Source organism: Cherax quadricarinatus, chromosome 40, assembly GCF_038502225.1.
Source record: "Cherax quadricarinatus isolate ZL_2023a chromosome 40, ASM3850222v1, whole genome shotgun sequence".
In the NCBI taxonomy this organism is placed as follows: Eukaryota; Metazoa; Arthropoda; class Malacostraca; order Decapoda; family Parastacidae; genus Cherax; species Cherax quadricarinatus.
The window spans coordinates 13459215-13481349 of NC_091331.1; positions in this window are offsets into that span (position 1 = coordinate 13459215).

The following is a 22135-nucleotide window of genomic DNA, read 5'->3' on the forward strand; positions in this document are numbered from 1 at the left end:
AACATTAGCTCAAGGCCTTTCGCACTTTCATGCTTCCTCAGGAGCTATGCAATGTTGCTGGACTTGCAACATGTAAGTTCAGGGGAAAATTCATTTATCAGTAGAAAGTCTTGCAACATTTCATAGTTTCTGACGAAGCACTGGATGAGGAAAAAACATTTCATTGTCGTTCATTACTAGTATTTCATAGTTCAGACAACGATGAATGTACACATTTCGCTGCATATACACATACACCTCTCAGTGTATATAAACTGAAATGTAAACTCTTCGGTGTACGTAAACTGAGAGGTATATAGATATCTGTGTCCCCCATCTGGCTAGGTGAGGACAACGCAAGAATGGCCTTTTAAAAACGGCTTAATTGGGACCAGGCAGTTGTGGGGAGCCATTTTTCTTTCTCCAGTACACACAACATCCAGACACGCTGGCTGGGGTCGTAGACATCAACATCCGGCACACATAACAAGGAAACACACTGGCTGGGGTCGTAGATACAAAATATCCGGCATACACAACAGCGACACATACTGGCTGGGGTCGTATATACAAACATACATCCGGCCCACGCAAGAGCCAGACACACTGGCTGGGGTCGCTGATACAAACATGTGGGTGACTCAAGGGGTACTTATCAAACCTAGGAAATAATTCAGACACGCTTGGAGCGTCGGCCAAGCGTGTCTTTACACTAGTTTCATAATGTTCTACCTGTCTAATTTATACACTGGTAGGCATCGTATACACTGTGGGACATATAACTTATGTGATACGCGCCTTGCTACCTACCGTGTGATACCTAACGTACGATACATTGTATGATAATCAAGACTGGTTATAAATGACCATAATTTTTAAAGGGGTGGACCGGTAAGCCAGCGGAAGGCCTCGGTCAGATGACCAAAAGCTCCAACGGCGGGTCATCATCTGACTAAGACCCGCGTCAGGAAACATTTGTCCTGTTTCCTGACGAACCTTACCTAACCTAATTGTATGATATATACCTTGTATAATAAGGATCTTGTGTGATACACACCTCGTGTATTTGACAGGAAAAGCCTTGCTGACGAGTATTGTGCAGAGTATTGTTACAGGCACACTTTGTGTAAACCAAACACATATAGGGACATAATTTCTCTCTAAACAGAATTTCTCTTGATGAGACGAAGTTCTGTGTAAAGCTCAAACATACTCTGTATATATAAAAGTTTGATCTAACTTCTCTTCTGTGTTATTTATTGTAAGTTTTAACAGATATTACTTTGCCCGTTCTCTCCGAGTGATCCGGGAACTAACCCTATGGTGAGAACGTGATAAAATGCGTTTTAATTAACGTTTAGCGTGTTTTGGCGAATGTAGGAGAGTTTACTGTTTAACCTGGAAGATAGAGCTTGCATCACTTAAGGTAGGGTTTCGATTGCGTTATAATTGTCGTTAGGGGTAGAGTGCGTGTCAGTTTACACATGGGACGCTGCGTATCAGTAATGGTATGGGATAGAGTAGTGTCAATTCAGGAAGGGGCTAAACTGCGAAGCAGTTACCGTAGGAGGGTTAAAGTATGAAGCGATTAATGAAAAGGTTAGTGTATTAATCACTGTAGGGGTCAGAGTGCGTATCAGTAACTGTAGGAGGCCAAAGTGCGTGTCAATTACTGTAGGAGTTGGAGTGCATGTCAAGTAGTGTACGTAAGACTGAGTATCGTGAAGTCTAAGACTGTAGGACTCTGTTGTTACTGTTGATACTACAACTACTACAGATGCTGCAACTACTGCTGCATACTATTGCTGCTACTGTTGTTGCTGCTAAGGTCCGTCACAAACACGAAGCTCTGTACAAGGAAGTGAAGGAGGTGTAAAAAATGCTTTTGTTGGTAGGAAACGGAGATGGGGAGAGTAGGAAGGGTTAAAGTTAAAAATAGAGTAAAAAAGAGAAGAGAAAGAAGAGGGAAAGGAGGGAGAAAGGAAAGAATGAAAGGAGAGAGAAGACGGAACATAGCAGGGTAAGAAAATGAGAGAAAAAAATGAGGAGGAGAGAGATAAAAGGAAAGAGGGAATGAGGAGGAGGAGAAAAAGAAGAAGGAGGAGGAGGAGAAGGAGGAAAGAGGGAAGGAGGAAAAGAGAGGAAAAAAGTTGAGGACAGAAAATGAGGAAGAAAGAGGGATGGAGAGGAAAGAGGAAGAGAAAGAAAAATAAAATAAGAGAGGAAATGATGGTGAAAGAAGAAAGGAAGAAGAAAAATGAAAGAAAGGAGAGAAAGGAAAGGAGGGAAAGACAGGAAATGAGAAAATGGAAAGAGGGAGAGAAAGGAAACAGTAAGAGTAAAGAAAATAAGCAGAAGAAAGACGAGAGGAGGAATAAAGAGGAAAAGAGGAAGAGACAGGAATTGAAGAAGAGACAACAAGTGAGGAAGAAACAGGCAAAGAGGAAGTGAGAAAGAAAGGATTGAGGCAAAGAGGGAAAAAGAAATGAGGAAGAGACAGAAAAAGGGAGTGGAAAGGAGGACGAATGAGGGAAAAAATGGGATAGAGAGAGATGGAAGGAGGAAACGAAAGGGAGAGAGGGAGGCAGCAAGAGCAAATGCTAAACCGCTGTTATGCACTAGACTGATGATGTTTTGGAACCCTCCCCCCCCCTTCCCCCATACTAAGCAAACCTTGTAGACAGCCAGAAGACAGACAGCTATTATACGGCAAGGCGAACAGCCTGCACTACTGACATTATCACTGACATCACTCCATTCTGGACTCATTCGTTTCATTTCTCGACTGACTTATAATTGCAAGATATTCGCGTATCTTTAGTGATGGCATCAACTTCAACTTGTACGCATTGTAATTGTTTAAGTTTTAGATAAATAAAGTGCACATATCTACCGTCACTTTATGAAGAAGTACACATCTCTAAATGTATTTTTATTAGATAATATACTTCTGAAAAATTAGTCATTTCTCGACGAATTATTTTATCTCAAATAAATCTTTATTGTTCAAGTTATGGCGTAGCGGACAAGTGGTGACACGACGCAGGGCGAAACGAGACCTTTATTAGTAGTACGTTTCACCTCCGTAAGGTTGCATCTTTATTGGCAACTTCATGAGAGAGTAGATGTTTCGGAAAAGCTGATACTAGGTTTTTGATACTAGATTCTACTGAGTACAGTCACCATTCCCCACAGCAGTCAGTTGATACTCACCTTCTGTTGAATGTTGGGAGACCACAGTCTTTACGCTGTACTCAGAATGCGGTTCAGAATGCGGTTCAGAATGTGGTTCAGAATGCGGTTCAGAATGCGGTTCAGAATGCGGTCTAACTCACGGGTGGCGAGTGAGGAGACGTTCTAGTGTTTTATAACATAAATATCTAACCATGGAATACCTAGAACAAAAGGGTATTGTTTTCTGTGCTTGAGTCGTTATTAATAACCTCTCCAAGGCTCTTCTACACTCTTTACTTCTTTGGTTTACCAAGTAATTTGCAGTCACATTTTGTGATGAAAATGTAGATCATTTTGCATTTATCTGCATGTAAATTAGATTTCCACGTCTCTGACCACTGGTTTTGCTTGTCTAAGCTCCGATTCTTGAAGGGGAGAGATAGAGGAGAGAAGTGGGGGGGGAGGAGGTGGAAGGGAGGGAAGGAGAGGTGGGAGCGAGAGAGAAAACGATAGAGAGAGGATAGAGGGAAGAAGATATGTAGGAACGAAGGTAGAGAATGGGTTTGTTAAGGGGGAAATGAGAGATTAGGAAGGGGGGAAGAGAGGGAAGGCATAGAAAGAAGTGAGAGACAGAGACGGAGGGAGAAAGAGAAATAGGAGGAATTAGAGAGGGAAAAGTGAGAGTTATAGACAGAAACACAACATTTAAGCTCACATCACAAACAAATCATCAACCTAATCCGATTAAATGGACTTAACACTAAATTACCCACAATTAAAAAATAATTGAACATTGCTCTAAACAGTGACAGTCACCATCCTCCAGCATCCTTACTACAACCATCCTCCAGCATGCTTACTATCACCATCCTCCAGCATCCTTACTATCATCATCCTCCAGCATCCTTACTATAACCATCCTCCAGCATGCTTACTATCACCATCCTCCAGCATGCTTATTATCACCATCCTCCAGCATGCTTACTATAACCATCCTCCAGCATGCTTACTATAACTATCATCCAGCATGCTTACTATCACCATCCTCCAGCATGCTTACTATCACTATCCTCCAGCATCCTTACTATAACCACCCTCCAGCATGCTTACTATCACCATCCTCCAGTATGCTTACTATCACCATCCTCCAGCATGCTTACTATCACCATCCTCCAGCATCCTATCACCATCCGCCAGCATGCTTACTATTACCATCCTCCAGCATCCTTACTATCACCATCCTCCAGCATGCTTACTATCACCATCCTCCAGCATGCTTACTATCACCATCCTCCAGCATGCTTATTGTCACCATCCTCCAGCATCCTATCACCATCCTCCAGCATGCTTACTATCACCATCCTCCAGCATCCTTACTATCACCATCCTCCAGCATCCTTACTACAGCAATCCTCCAGCATGCATACTATCACCATCCTCCAGCATCCTTACTATAGCCATCCTCCAGCATCCTTACTATCACCATCCTCCAGCATCCTATCACCATCCTTCAGCACGCTTACTATCACCATCCTCCAGCATCCTATCACCATCCTTCAGCACGCTTACTATCACCATCCTCCAGCATCCTTACTATAGCCATCCTCCAGCATCCTTACTATCAACATCCTCCAGCATCCTATCACCATCCTCCAGCTTCCTATAACTATCCTCCAGCATGCTTACTATCACTATCCTCCAGCATCCTTACTAAAACCATCCTCCAGCATCCTTACTATCACCATCCTCCAGCATCCTTTCACCATCCTCCAGCATACTTACTATCACCATCGTCCAGCATGCTTACTATCACCATCCTCCAGCATCCTATCACCATCCTCCACCATCCTTACTATAAGCATCCTCCAGCATCCTATCACCATCCTTCAGCACGCTTACTATCACCATCCTCCAGCATCCTTACTATAGCCATCCTCCAGCATCCTTACTATCAGCATCCTCCAGCATCCTATCACCATCCTCCAGCTTCCTATAACTATCCTCCAGCGTGCTTACTATCACTATCCTCCAGCATCCTTACTAAAACCATCCTCCAGCATCCTTACTATCACCATCCTCCAGCATCCTTTCATCATCCTCCAGCATACTTACTATCACCATCGTCCAGCATGCTTACTATCACCATCCTCCAGCATCCTATCACCATCCTCCACCATTCTTACTATAAGCATCCTCCAGCATCCTTACTATCACCATCCTCCAGCATCCTTTCACCATCCTCCAGCACGCTTACTATAACCATCGTCCAGCATGCTTACTATAACCATCCCCCAGTATCCTTACTATCACCATCCTCCAGCATACTTACTATCACCATCCTCCAGCATCCTTACTATCACCATCCTCCAGCATGCTTACTATCACCATCGTCCAGCATGCTTACTATAACCATCCCCCAGTATCCTTACTATCACCATCCTCCAGCATACTTACTATCACCATCCTCCAGCATCTTTACTTTCACCATCCTCCAGCATACTTACTATCACCATCCTCCAGCATCCTTACTTTCACCATCCTCCAGCATGCTTACTATCACCATCGTCCAGCATGCTTACTATAACCATCCCCCAGTATTCTTACTATCAACATCCTCCAGCATACTTACTATCACCATCCTCCAGCATCCTTACTATCACGATCCTCCAGCATCCTATCACCATCCTCCAGCATCCTTACTATCACCATCCTCCAGCATCCTATCACCATCCTCCAGCATTCTATCATCATCCTCCAGCATCCTTACTATCATCATCCTCTAGCATCCTATCACCATCCTCCAGCCTCCTATCAACATCCTCCAGCATGCTTACTATCACCATCCTCCAGCATCCTTACTATCACCATCCTCCAGCATCCTATCACCATCCTCCAGCATCCTATCAGTATCCTCCAGTATGCTTACTATCACCATCCTCCAGCATCCTTACTATCACCATTCTCCAGCATCCTATCACCATCCTCCAGCATCCTTACTAATACCATCCTCCAGCATCCTTACTATCATCACTCTCCAGCATCCTTACTATCATGTCAGTGTCATACACAATAACGATACAAACCAATACAAACTCATGATACTTTTTCCTTAAGATGGAAAATGATTTAATCATCAGTAGTGAAAACTGAAAATAAAAAAGTTTAGATATTTTTCCGTTCACCGATGCCACCAAATACAAGATTATTTTTTCACGTTAGTTTTAAAATGCAATTTGAGACTGACTATCTAATATATATATATATATATATATATATATATATATATATATATATATATATATATATATATATATATATATATATATATATATATATATATATATATATATATATATATATATATATATATATATTTAGTTGTAGCTACAGTTAGAGTAAGAGGTAGATGTGAAAAGAGAAAAATGACAACAATAAGCAAGAAGGAGGTGCAAGTGTATAAACTAAGGGAGGAGAAAGTTCGGATGAGATATAAGCAACTATTAGCAGAAAGGTGGACTGGTGCAAGTATGAGTAGTGGAGGGGGGGTTGAAGAGGGTTGGAATAGTTTTAAAAATGCAGTATTAGAATGTGGGGCAGAGGTTTGTGGTTATAGGAGGGTGGGGGCAGGAGGAAAGAGGAGTGATTGGTGGAATGATGAAGTAAAGGGTTTGATAAAAGAGAAGAAATTAGCTTATGAGAGGTTTTAACAAAGCAGAAATGTTATAAGAAGAGTAGAGTATATGGAGAATAAGAGAAAGGTGAAGAGAGTGGTGAGAGAGTGCAAAAGGAGAGCAGATGATAGAGTGGGAGAGGCACTGTCAAGAAATTTTAATGAAAATAAGAAAAAATTTTGGAGTGAGTTAAACAAGTTAAGAAAGCCTAGAGAACGAATGGATTTGTCAGTTAAAAACAGAGTAAGGGAGTTAGTAGATGGGGAGATGGAGGTTTTGGGTAGATGTCGAAAATATTTTGAGGAACTTTTTAATGTCGACGAAGAAAGGGAAGCGGCAAATTCATGCACTGGCCAGGGAGGTATACCATCTTTTAGGAGTGAAGAAGAACAGGATGTGAGTGTGGGGGAGGTGCGTGAGGCAATACGTAGAATGAAAGGGGGTAAAGCAGCTGGAACTGACGGGATCATGACAGAAATGTTAAAAGCAGAGGGGAGATATAGTGTTAGAGTGGTTGGTATTTTTGTTTAATAAATGTATGAAAGAGGGGAAGGTACCTAGGGATTGGCAGAGAGCATGTATAGTCCCTTTATATAAAGGGAAGGGGGACAAAAGAGATTGTAAAAATTAAAGAGGAATAAGTTTACTGAGTATACCAGGAAAAGTGTACAGTAGGGTTATAATTGAAAGAATTAGAGGTAAGACAGAATGTAGGATTGTGGATGAGCAAGGAGGTTTCAGAGTGGGTAGGGGATGTGTAGATCAAGTGTTTACATTGAAGCATATATGTGAACAGTTTTTAGATAAAGGTAGGGAAGTTTTTATTGCATTTATGGATTTAGAAAAGGCATATGATAGAGTGGATAGGGGAGTAATGTGGTAGATGTTGCAAGTATATGGAATAGGTAGTAAGTTACTTAATGCTGTAAAGAGTTTTTATGAGGATAGTGAGGCACAGGTTAGGGTGTGTACAAGAGAGGGGGACTACTTCCCGGTAAAAGTAGGTCTTAGACAGGGATGTGTAATGTCACCATGGTTGTTTAATATATTTATAGATGGGGTTGTAAAAGAAATAAATGCTAGAGTGTTCGAGAGAGGGGTGGAATTAAATTATGGGGAATCAAATACAAAATGGGAATTGACACAGTTGCTTTTTGATGATGATACTGTTCTTATGGGAGATTCTAAAGAAAAATTGCAAAGGCTAGTGGATGAGTTTGAGAATGTGTGTAAAGGTAGAAAGTTAAAAATGAACATAGAAACGAGTAAGGTGATGAGGGTATCAAATGATTTAGATAAAGAAAAATTGGATATCAAACTGGGGAAGAGGAGTATGGAAGAAGTGAATGTTTTCAGATACTTGGGAGATGACGTGTCTGCGGATGGATTAATGAAGGATGAGGTAATCATAGAATTGATGAAGGAAAAAAGGTGAGTGGTGCGTTGAGGTATATGTGGAGGCAAAAAACGTTATCTATGGAGGCAAATAAGGGAATGTATGAAAGTATAGTAGTACCAACACTCTTGTATGGGTGTGAAGCTTGGGTTGTGAATACAGCAGCGAGGAGGCAGTTGGAGGCAGTGGAGATGTCCTGTCTAAGGGCAATGTGTGGAGTAAATATTATGCAGAAAATTCGGAGTGTGGAAATTAGGAGAAGGTGTGGAGTAAATAAAAGTATTAGTCAGAGGGCTGAAGAGGGGTTGTTGAGGTGGTTTGGTCATTTAGAGAGAATGGATCAAAGTAGAATGACATGGAGAGCGCATAAATCTGTAGGGGAAGGAAGGCTGAGTAGGGGTCGTCCTCGAGAAGGTTGGAAGGAAGGGGTAAGGGAGGTTTTGTGGGCGAGGGGTTTGGACTTCCAGTAGGCGTGCATGAGCGTGTTCGATAGGAGTGAATGGAGACGAATGGTATTTGGGACCTGACGATCTGTTGGAGTGTGAGGAGGGTAATATTTAGTGAAGGGATTCAGGGAAACCGGGTATTTTTATATAGCCGGACTTGAGTCCTGGAAATGGGAAGTACAATGCCTGCACTCTAAAGGAGGGGTTCGGGATATTAGCAGTTTGGATGGATATGTTGTGTATCTTTATACGTATATGCTTCTAAACTGTTGTGTTCGGAGCACATCTGCAAAAACAGTGATTATGTGTGAGTGAGGTGAAAGTGTTGAATGATGATGAAAGTTTTTTCTTTTTGAGGATTTTCTTTCTTTTTGGGTCACCCTGCCTCGGTGGGAGACGGCCTTGTTAAATATATATATATATAATATATATATATATATATATATATATATATATATATATATATATATATATATATATATATAAATATATATATATATATATATATATATATATATATATATATATATATATATATATATATATATATTATATTATATTATTTTAGATCCTAGCTCTCCTTGTCCTCGGTGTTAGGTCCTAGCTCTCCACCTGGCCTATCAGTTAAGCATGTTGTATCAGGAATCAATACTTACCTCAGCATCACAATACACTGAGTCTCCAAGACCCTGGTCTTGTTATTGCTGCTGCTCCTGGTCTTGCTGTCACTTTTGTTGCTACTGCTCCTGTTCTTTCTGTTGCCGCTGCTGCTGCTGTTTCTGCTGCTATTGTAGTTCCTACTCGTGCTGTTGTTACGGCTGTTGCTGCTGTTGCTTCTCTTGCTCCTCTCCAGAGCCAAGCAATGTTTATTCCACACTCCTCCTTCACTCGCACCTATTTTAAGGGCGTATTTTCTTGCCATCTTAAAATATACGAAGCAGCTCACCTTCCCAGCGCATCATGTTCTTCCTTCAGGGAGACAGTGTCCTCCTTCCTCAGAGATATATAATTATCCTCCCTCTAGGGAACAGTTAATCATCCTCCCTAAGAAAGACAGCATCATCTTCTCCCAGGGAGGCAGCATAATCCTCCTTCAGGAAGAGGGCATCACCCTGACTCAGGAAGACAACATATTCTCCCTCAGAGTCTCTTCATCACCTCCCTTAGGTAAAAAAGTATGACCCTCAACGACGAAGCATCGTCCTCATTGAGGAAGGATCCGGCATCTTTCACCATTTACTTATCTTCTTAAGACAAGAATCGAGGGATAAACGCTGTAAGGGCACAATAAGTGTCTGCTAGAGGAATTGGATGAGGTAGGCGGAGGCTGGTGGTGGAGAGGCGGAGTTACCGGGTTGCTGATGTTGCTGTTGTCGGGCTGGAGGGAAAGAGTGCGTTACGTTAGAAGGGACTTATGGAGCTAGGGCCCTCCTGTGTCTTAACCCCCTTACTCCTCACTCCTCTCCCCTGCAAACCCACTTTTCAGGTGGCTACACACGTCCTCAGGTGCTACCCCAGGTGAACACACAGAGGACAAACGGGTTTCTGGGGTGGAGTATGCCAGGCTCAGGTCCTCGGGGCGCCCTCATTGTGTTCTCTAATTTACCAACGTTGAAGAGTGAAAGGAAGTATTGATCATGCTGGTTGTGCATTGTTAGTGGGTTCTCTTTAACGAGTCATCAATATTTCTTGCTACATGACACACCGGACGAACGACTTCAACAACAAACTATTTCTCTCATCATCAGTCAGGCAGAGACAGCGTAGCATTACACCTCCATTCATTCGACGTGATGACCATATTTTTTTTAATGTTTCTACACTCGGGGATTTTAAACTCACTGTGAACAAATAATTTAGTTAATCATCTTGCGGAAGAATATTAGGATAATTTCATAAAATGTGTTCTTGTAGGAAGAACAAATTGGAAATGAAGCCGAACAATGTTTCGATTAATTATGTACAATTATCACTTACTAAACGGACTGAAGCATCATTTGATTTCATCTCCAGTTGTGACCAATTGTCCAAAAAGAATCGAAACATTGTTCGGCTTCATTTTCAATTTGTTCTTCCTACAAGAACACATTTTATGAAATTATCCTAATGTTCTTCCGCAACATGATTAACTGAAGAATTTGTTCAAATGTGATTATCACACTTTACTGTAACTTTCATTCTTTTTATAAAAGGCTGAAAGCCGAGTAACTCAGTGTTCGGTTGAATGCGCAAGATGAGAGATAATGAGCTAGAGGCAAGATTGTTATAAGATTAAAATATTTCCGATAACTTCACAAACAACTCGAATATTAATTTTCGGCCAAAACTCCGTTGAGCCTTGAGACATAGATCAGTACCAAGAATTTTAAGCTTTTGCTTCCTAAGCAAGGCGGTAGGTTAGTTAAGTACCATGCAGCGGCAGGGCCTCCAAGGAAGTATGTACTCGAGTTGTTTGTGAAGTTATTGGTTTATTATTTTTTTTTTAAATCTAGATTTAACAGTACATTAAACCTTGATTATATATTGTGTGTGTGTGTGTGTGTGTGTGTGTGTGTGTGTGTGTGTGTGTACCTATCTTCTCCAGTACCATAAAAATTAAAAATTTACAATTTTAGATCCATAGAGACGGTGAAGGGCTCCTGATCCAAAGAATTGGAGCTGCACTCTCCCATAGATCAGGCCTGATTACCTCCCATTTCGTAGGCGCAGTGTGACCCTTATTTGTTTACGTGCTTCCAAGACTATAACAATGATTAACAGCCATTAAATAAGAACAGCCACACATCGTTGAAGGGACACCCAGGAGTCGGCACTTACCCGTGATCAAGTCAGTGTTACAATAAAGTGCCAGGGATGCTACGCTGGCCCCGGGGATGCTGTAATATCTGTGGTATTCCTACAGTACGGAACAGGGGGTCTTTAACACTCGAAGACAATGTCTATGAAAACAAATATATTGTTTGTGTTTTTATCTTTGTACTTGTCTGCAATGTGCCATTTCCTACACCCAGGTCCATGTATGATTGCTCTTGGGTCTGATCTACTTCCATTAGTGGGCCCCACCCACTGGTGACGAAGCCTTCAACTACTGCACCTCATCTGACCTCAATACATTAACGTCCATCTCCCTGTCTATGGTTAAGATAATAAACACTTTCCTCAAGGCTGAGGGACTGATTACCTCATCTACTCTCCAGAGTCAGCACCTCAAGGCTGAGGGGACTGATTACCTCATCTCTTCATTGCTAGCATCTTCAAGGATCAGGGGACTGATTACCTTATCTCCTCGGTGTCAGCAGCATCTATAGAGGCTGAGGGACCGATTACCTCATCATCTACTCTCTCCAGTTAATAAACTCTGTAATGAACTGATGGAGCCACTAGTAGGCGAAATGTCTTCAAAATAAAAATACCCAGGTGTTTCACATGTTTAAATCATCAACTTGCCGGTGTTGTTTACGGGAAATGTTTGAGAGCTTTCTATTTACTCAACTTAATCTCTTTTCAAAATCTTGTTTAACTACAATATTTGCTCAAAATAAGCCCTTGGAAATTTGGGTTTATCATGCTATTTTGTAATGTGAGTGGAAATATAATATTGTCCTCTCTCTTGACATCTCTCCCTCATGACACCTCTACAGAAAGACAACTCTACAACATGACTCCTCTACAACACGACACCTCTACAACACGGCACCTCTACAACATGACACCTGTACAACATGACACCTAATGATACCTTACCCTCACGACACATTCCCCCTCACCATAATGTAAGAACACAGCGAGCAACACCACCTCTACACCACAAGCCTCCTAGACCATCCAATTCCCCCCACCAGACACTCATTGCATCATGACGGCGCTCATCCCTCGATTCCTGTCTTAGAAAGATAAGTAAATGGTGAATGATGTTTCCTCCCTTCCTTAGCAGGAAGATGCTCTCTCTCTCCCTCCCTGAGGGAGGATGCTGGCACACTGGCGAAACTGAGTAACTTAATATATCTTGGGCTGGCAAGGAAAACGTCCTTAAATTGGGTGCGAGTGAGGTCTGTGAGGAAAAACATTACTTAGCTCTTAAGCGAAGAGCAGCAACAGTGAGATCAACAGCAGCAGCTGTCGCTGCAGCAGTAGCAACAGCAAAAATCAAAATCAAAACACCAGTTACAACAATGAGAACAACAGACTGAAAGATCTTCTAGAATTTGAATATTATGAACTTTAAGCTAGTATTAAACACTGAGGGGGGTAGAGAGCTAGGATCTAACTCCGAGGGGGTGGAGAGCTAGGATCTAACACCGAGGGGGGTGGAGAGCTAGGATCTAACACCAGATAAAGGGCGGAGAACTATGGCCTAACTCAGAATATTATCACGACAGAGAGCCTTTTAGTTAGGCAGGAAAATTCATTGACAAAAAAAGACAAGAAATGTTGACGCTCGAGATGTATCGTTGACATTAACGTGACAAAATTATCATGTACCAGAAAGCGCAGTAAATAATAAAAAAAAATAATTCATATTCTCTTATTTTGATATGTGATGGTCTTTTTGTTCTCCATTTTATGGAAAACTATCATTATTTTGTGTTGATAGATTCGATAGATAAAAGATCATTATCGTGCAATGAGCTGGGATGAAAGTGAGAAAAATAGATGAGAGTGAGAGTCGCCTTAGTCATGTTCTCAAGAGAGATATTTTCACTCAAAAAAATTTTTTTGATAAAATATTAAATAAAATTTGTTATTCATGCATCCCTGTATTTTTTTTAATTCAGAGGTAAATAAATTTAATTGATTAGTTTATTTCATTGAAATTTTTTATACTGTGTGTGTGTGTGTGTGTGTGTGTGTGTGTGTGTGTGTGTGTGTGTGTGTGTGTGTGTGTGTGTGTGTGTGTGTGTGTGTGTGTGTATGTGTGTGATAAGGTTACTATTCTCTTTTTTTATTCTACTTCCCTCCCTTCCTCTCTCCTTTTCTCTGTCCTTCTCTCTCCCTCTTTTCTACCCTCCAACCCTTCCTCTGTCAATTCCTTTCCACTCTTTTCCTCTCTTAATCTCTCTTTGCTGCCTTTCCTTTCTTCTCCTATTCCCTTCGTCCTCCCTCTTCTCCTTTACCCCCTTGCTCCCTCCTCTCCTTCACTCCCTCTCTTTCTACCTCTCCCTCCTTTCATCCCTTTCCCTTCACCTTCCCTCACTTCCCCTTTATCTTGCCTCCCTCTCTTGTTTCCTCTTCACCGTCCTTCACCTCCCCTCTATCTTTCCTCCCCCTCTTGTTTCCCCTCTTTGCCTCTCTCATTTTTCCATCCCTACCTCCATTTCTTCTCTTCTCTGCCGCTCAAGAACCGGATTTTAGACAACCAGAACCGCGGTTCTTAGACTTGTAGCCCTAATTTACATGTAAATAAATGTGAGTGAAGATTGTGGCAGAGCCCTGGAGAGATTAATTATTAACAGAGACTCAGGTACAGAAAACAATATCTTTTTTTCTTCTACATACTCCAATGCTAGAAATTTATTATAAAACACTAGAATGTTTATTCGACCGAATTTATCCTCGAATTAAATAAGAGATGAACATAAATTGAATAACGCAGAGAACAGCGACTGCACTAAATATATAAAAGGCTTTGAATAAACCTAACTCTAGCTTCCAAGGTATTTTTGTTGTCTATATATACTAGAAGACAAGGAATTCATCGACGTACAAAAAAAAAAATCATTAATAAATGCCAATATTAAAAACGTAGGAGAAAATATAACACAAATATTGAGATATTTTTTTCAGTGTCACAAACGATAATAATAAAAAAAACTATTAAGAAGTGTTATATAAGTATTTTTTATTCGGTTTCCTACCACGACATTGGTAAATTGTTCAGCTTTTTATGAGAATATTAATATTTCCTTTCAATATAACATTTTAAATTACGAGAAAATAAGTAGCATCAGGGACAAACATGAATAGACTTATAATAAGGACTGCCTCTGTTTATGTTCTGTAAATTATCACATGCTCAGTGTAGTGTTAGTAATACTGGTAGCAATAGTAGTAGTAGTAGTAGTAGTAGTAGTAGTAGTAGTTGTAGTAGTAGTAGTAGTAGTAATAGTAGAAGTAGTAGCAGTAATAGTAGAAGTAGTAGTAGTAATAGAAGTAGTAGTAGTAATAGTAGTAGTAGCTGTAATAGTAGTAGCATTAGTAGTAATAATAGTAGTATTAGAAGTAGTAGTAGTAGCAGTAGCAATATTAGTAATAGCATTTAATAGTAGTAGTATTAGTAGTAATAGTAGTAGTATTAGAAGTAGTAGCTGTATGTAGTAGTAGTAGAAATAATAGTAGTAGTAGTGATGGTAGCAGTAACAGTAGTAATAGTAGCAGTAGTATTAGTAGTAAGAATAAATTTAATGATTCACCTTTCCTATAAAACTGTCATATACACTTGTTCTCTGTGGTACTATTTTCCTTAATCCGTAATTTTGTCCATCCGGCAGAGTGCAAAAGACAGTGAACAGTGTCCATGGTATGTATGTCTTCTACTTAAGTAATCTTGCCTTACCTAAAAGGTTTGTTCTTTTTTTAAGAGTTGTAGAAGAAATTATTTTTAGAAGATAATTTCTTAATAAAAAAAACTGATCTCCTTTACGGCTTGAATATTCATGATTCAAGATCATTAAGAATAATAGTACTTGAAATATTCTTAAGAAGCTGAGAGTTGACGTCTCAGCTCACTCTAAAACTTTCTTTCCTTTGCTATTATTTCAATATGATCTTACAAAAGTAATCATTATAAAAAGCGTTTTGAGATACATGTTATTTTTATTATAATGGGATTTAAAAGACGTTTTATTTACTCTAATATTTATTTTATTTACTGAGTACAGGGTGAAGTTGGAGCTGTCTGTGAGCCATAGCTTTTATTTGTTGAGTCTGCCAGATTTCTTGAATTCGAATTATGAAAAGATGTTTAAATGTGTGTCTAGGAAAAGTCAATGAAGGCTGTCTGTCTTGTTGTGCAGTTGCTGTCTTCTCGTTATCTCCTAAGTTGGGGTGAATACCTTGAGAATATACGATTTCATATAGCATTAAGAACATCGACCTCTCCTCAGTGATATATGCTATGTTGTCTCCCTTACTCTCCCTATCTTTTCATATGTTCTCCCTCCTTTCTACTTTTCCTATTTTCGTTACACTGCAAGTTAAAATAATCATTCACCTTGTCTCCTCCACCTCTCAGCAAAGAACTTCGAATTACCGATGTTACAGTTACCAGAACAGCGTCCTATCACTGTGTTGCTCCGTCTCCATACACGCAATTCATCCTCTTCGCATGTAGGAGATAGAACACGCATCTTTCCAAGATGCCTGTTCTGTCTCCAACATGCGTAGGGGATGAATTCTCCTACATGTCCTGTCATCATGCAGGAAGGATGGATAATGCAGGGAGAACGGATCATGCACATAGGATGGCTTACTGATCCAGCATTGAGGATAATTTAAATTAATAACGTGCCACGAAAAAGAATGACACCGTGCAGAGAGGATGGATCATGCACTGATGATCATACAGATAAGGTGTTGGGAAGGTAGAACAATCGCCATTCAAGAAGAATGAATCAGTCACCAGGCTAGGAGTGGTAAAGATGCTCAACAAGGGGTGATGTGGTCACGGCAAGTGTAGGTCATGTCACTCTGAGAGTGAAAATCGTGGACACTATGGAGGTTGGTAGAACCTGTTAAGAGATTATCCAACACGCAACAATGATGGATGGTTTGCGTGGTGCTGATGCTGTTGTTGTTGTTTATTCTGCTGATGCTATTACTACTGCTCCTGGTACTGCTGCTTCTGTCACTGGTGCTGCTTTTGATACTATGACTGCTGCTGCTGCTGCTGCTGCCTCACTAATGATGTCCATCACCTTCTGAGCTGCATGAAAAGAAAAGTAAATTCGTTTTATCACAGTATGTTGTTGTGCAGAGGCAGGAATGTATATATCTTAGTGTGTCTGCTTGTTAGCGAGAAACTTGTCTTCCCACTGATGCCAGAACTATGAGAGTCATTCTTCAGGAGGTGCCAAAACCGTGAGAGCCATACTTCAGAAAGTGCCAGAGCTGTGGAAGTCATGCATTCGAACCCGAGGTACCAGAATATTATCCCTGAACAAGAAACACTGAGCCATCAACCCCAGAGGTATTCATTATAATACTCAGTGTTGTCTGGTAAGATCTACTTTTTTTCGCCACTGTATGGATCATTAGCCACGAGAAACCAACTTCTAAAGTGTGTGTTCTTGAATGAATCTCTAATGGGGTTGCTTGACTTTCCTCCCTAAGACAAGGAACTTTCTTCACTCAGAGCAGGGACACCTGTCCACCTCCTCCCCAGCCTCTCAGCATCTTCCAAGATATGAGAAGCGAATCTCAAAGTTTGTTTAAATTACCCGAGTTATCATAAATGAGTTGTCGAGACTTTTAAGCAATATAAAGCTGCTTTTTAATCAGCTCTACAATCTCGTGACGTAACTCTGAATGCATGACTTCTATCAAGAAAAAATGAAAAAGGCACAGTACCGTGACTGGAACAACGCGCAAATAACCTGCACTTAGGAGACAAACTTATAACGACGTTTCAATCCGACCTTGACTATTAACTAGTTACACACAGAAGTGCAAAGGGAAGGGAGCCAGAATATATACGAGAGAGGGCGAGGAACGGGAGGAGGGAGCAGTAATATTCTAATAGTAGTGGTAGTTAGTAGTAGAAGTAGTAGCAGTAGAATAGTAGTAGTAGTAGTAAAAGAAGTACAATAATGATAGAGTTGACAATAAGAAGGTAGTATTGGTAGTGTTAAAAGGGACAGAAAGTGGAGTGTTAGCAAAAAAGTAGCAGCAGTAGGAGTAATAATAGTGGAAGTAGTCTAATAAACAAAAGAACAGAGGAGCACTGAAGGATAGCTAATGGCTCACAGGGATAGGAAAAAATTCCTGCAGGACAGAACCCACCTAGGCAGAAGACACGAAAGGAAATGAAAATTTAGGAAAAGTGAAGAGGCAGGTAGAGAAAGAGATGAAGATCAGGTTAAGTCACGAGTGTTATGAAGTATGGGGCAATTGATAATGTAGTGAGACTGGAAGGCATCTACAGAGACAAAACCAGGACTAGGATTTATATTAGGAATGTTGTATATAAGGGACGCTTCAACAAGATGGTGTCTGTGAAGGCAAGAAGGGTGGACAGCTTTGGCAGAGGACCAGTTACTAGGATGACTGTGATCTTTAACATGACAGAAAAGACCATTGTTAGTTTCGGCAAGTCTCACACTTCTTTTGTGCTCTTTAATTCTGTCATAAAGTGAGCGGGCAGTTTCTTTAAAATACTGAAGGGAAAAACAAGAAATGGAGTAGACTCCGGAAGTGTCAGTGGCTGGATGAGAGGTACGAACAAGATTACTACGCAGAATATTAGCTTGGCGAAAAGTAAGTTTGATGTCTAAAGAACGGAGAATGTTGTAAAGATTTATGAGACTGAAAATATGGGGAAGGAAAGGATAAGAGTAATTCACAAATAACCCACACACAGGAGAGAGGAGCTTAGAGTATTGTGCCTTTTCATTCTTTAAAGCTTAAGAGATTTCACAGAAGAGAGTTTAGGGAAGAAGAAAGTCTGTTTATCGTGTGAGTAGGCAGAGTTTATGAAATTGGTAGGGTAGCTAGAGAACGAACTACAAACAGTGGAAATTTCTGAGTCAAGAAACCGAGGATCCCAAATGCGGAGGGCATGGAGAAAGAGAGAAACAAGAGCACGTTTTTTTACAGAGAGAGCATGGTGAGAAAAGTAGTGAATGTTCTTGCCACTGTGCACTGGCTTGCGATGAACCACGGTGACATTACACACCCCTGTCTAAGACCTATACGAATGACAGACGCGTGTAACACTAAAAGCTTTCATTTGGCGAGAGAAGCAGTGGATTTATAAAACTCCTGGTGAACAAAACATTGACTGGACTGATGAACCTCTTGGTGAGCAAAATGTATCTTATTAACAGTTTCATAAAGTGGTAAATGGGTCTGTTTTACACATCATGTGGGCATAATATACCTTGTGATACATACTTTGTGTGATACATACTTTGTATGATACATGTCTTGTTGAATACATAACTTGTGTGATACATTGTATGATCCATACTTTGTGTGACAAATGTCTTGTGGAATACGTACATTTTGTGATACATACCTTGTGTGTTACTTTGTGCTATACGTACCTTGTGATATACCCTGTGTAATACGCACCTTATGCAATACATATCTTGCGTGATACATACATTAAGTGAATACGTGACTATGAGTACGTAGAGTCGTAGACCCGGTAAGGTCTACGACTAATTCTTGATATCCCCTACACCACTTCGACCGTAGTCGACTTCGATAACTGAACATGGACTCGCGTCGGGAACCACTTTTCTTTGATTAAGTGACTTGAGAAACCCACTTGTGCAACATATGGGGTTTATTCTGGAAACGTTTCACCAGCCACTGGCGGAACGTTGGACTGAAAAAGCCACTGGTTAGCGAAACGTTTCCGGAATAAAAATACGCCAAAATCCTGCACAAGTGTCTCGTTTATCAGACACTTTCCTGCCTCCTGACGGGCAAAACACCTACAGTGATTAACGAAAACTAACGAAGCTGTGTTAGCGAGACCTGGACTGCCTTTTGTTTCTCAGATCTATGCAAGGATACAAAAACACCCCAATTTTTCCAGCAATTTACACTGACAACATCCGTGAGTCCTTGATTTTTAGTCCAGCTTTTATTTTTTCTACTTTTTTTCCTTCCATTGGAAACAGAAATATAACTATTTTTTTTTTTTTTTGGCCGGGAGAATTTGTACCTCGGGGTTGTCAGTTTTTATAAATGACAAGAGCGGGGGTAGGCCTAGTGAAACTGGGATTTCTCCATTTATTAAACCTGAATTGAGCCTAGTTGCACTGATTTGTTCACACTAGTGACACTATTATAATTATTTTACTATTACTACTATTTTGCTACTACTATACTACTACTACTACTACTACTACTACTACTATTACTACTATTACTACTACTGCTACTACTACTCTACTACTACTACTCTACTACTACTACTCTACTACTGCTGATATTACTTCTACTTCTAACATCTACTACTGCTACTACTACTACTACTACTACTACTATTAGTCTACTACTACTGCTACTACTCTACTATTATTATTATTACTACCGCTACTACTTCTAATTATTATTATTATTGATATTATTATTATGATTGTTATTATCATTATAAGTAGTAGTAGTAGCAGAAGTAATATTAGTATGGTTATTATTACTATTACTATTACTGTTATTATTATTATTATCATCATCATCATCATCATCATCATCATCATCATCATCATCATCATCATCATCTTCATAAAGAACAAGTGGTAATCCCATACGGGTCATATTTCTCAATGTATTTTAAATTCAGAATGCCAGATATTTCTTTCTGTTTTCCCACAGTGACGGCGATGTTCCATATATTCCCACAGTTTCGTAACAGGAAAAGGTAGAACGTTCCGAAATTGCTTACGTTCTTTCGACAAAGTGAACAGCATATTCCAGTAAAGTTTTAGGTTAAACCCTTCTCTGGATTTAACAGAGATTATCGTAAATCCTCCGTACGTTCTTCAGAAGTCAATCAACCAGATAGTGAATTGTCTCCTTGAGTTAAACTCTTAAGTGCTTGTAGTAACCTAACACTTACTTCATACACTTGCAACATCTGCCACATTGCTCCACTATCCACTATTTTTTTTGTATCCTGTCTCATCTGGAGTGATTAAGGCTTCAGGTTCAAAACGTTTTCAATAAAATTTAGTAGTGCAGAGGTTCCCAGCCTTTTCTACGCCTGTAACTCGAACTCTAGCGCACTCAGCTCACACACACTGAGGTTCGGGGATCGATACCTCGATACGGCTGAAAAACATGAGGACGTGTTTCCATAAGACACCTGCTGTCCCTGTTCACCCATCAGTAAAATAGGTACCTGGGAAATTAGTCGACTAGTATGGGTCGCATCCTGAGACAAAACTGACCTAAATACTCTGCATAACAAGGGGTTTTCTATACAATATTCGTCATTAATGTCAGTTAGGCCTGTATACTTTGTACATGTCTTATGGTAATAAAGATATTATTATTATTGATATTATTATTATTATTATTATTATTATTATTATTATTATTATTATTATTATTATTATTATTATTATTATTATTATAAATGTTACACTCCGTACAAAAGTAATACCACATTTGAAGATGAAGAAATCAAATTTCTAATTTAGAATAAACAACTGAGCCACACACAGTACTGAGGCTGAATAAACTGAACTAAAGAAAATAAACTTTTAATTCAGTGCATAAAATGTAAATATAAACTGAGTAGTTTAAAAACCTTTTTGTAAAAATAAACAGAACTGTGCTATCCATTAGCACTCTTTGTCACACCCCCTGAATGCCATCTCTCACCCCCTGAATGCCATCTCTCACCCCCTGAATGCCATCTCTCACCCCCTGAATGCCATCTCTCACCCCCTGAAATGCCATCTCTCACCCCCTGAATGCCATCTCTCACCCCCTGAATGTCATCTCTCACCCCCTGAAATCCAACTCTCACCCCCAGAAATGCCATCTCTCACCCCCTGAATGCCATCTCTCACCCCCTGAATGCCATCTCTCACCCCCTGAATGCCATCTCTCACCCCCTGAATGCCATCTCTCACCCCCTGAATGCCATCTCTCACCCCCTGAAATGCCATCTCTCACCCCCTGAATGCCATCTCTCACCCCCTGAATGTCATCTCTCATCTCCCCCCTGAATGCCATCTCTCACCCCCTGAATGCCATCTCTCACCCCCTGAATGCCATCTCTCACCCCCTGAATGCCATCTCTCACCCCCTGAATGCCATCTCTCACCCCCTGAATGCCATCTCTCACCCCCTGAATGCCATCTCTCACCTCCTGAATGCCATCTCTCACCCCCTGAAATGCCATCTCTCACCCACTGAATGCCATCTCTCACCTCCTGAATGCCATCTCTCACCCCCTGAATGTCATCTCTCACCCCCTGAATACCATCTCGCACCCCCTGAAATGCCATCTCTCACCCCCTGAATGCCATCTCTCACCCCCTGAATGCCATCTCTCACCCCCTGAATGCCATCTCTCACCCCCTGAATGCCATCTCTCACCCCCTGAATGTCATCTCTCACCCCCTGAATGCCATCTCTCACCCCCTGAAGGCCATCTCTCACCCCCTGAATGCCATCTCTCACCCCCTGAATGCCATCTCTCACCCCCTGAATGCCATCTCTCACCCCCTGAATGCCATCTCTCACCCCCTGAATGCCATCTCTCACCCCCTGAATGCTGAATGTCATCTCTC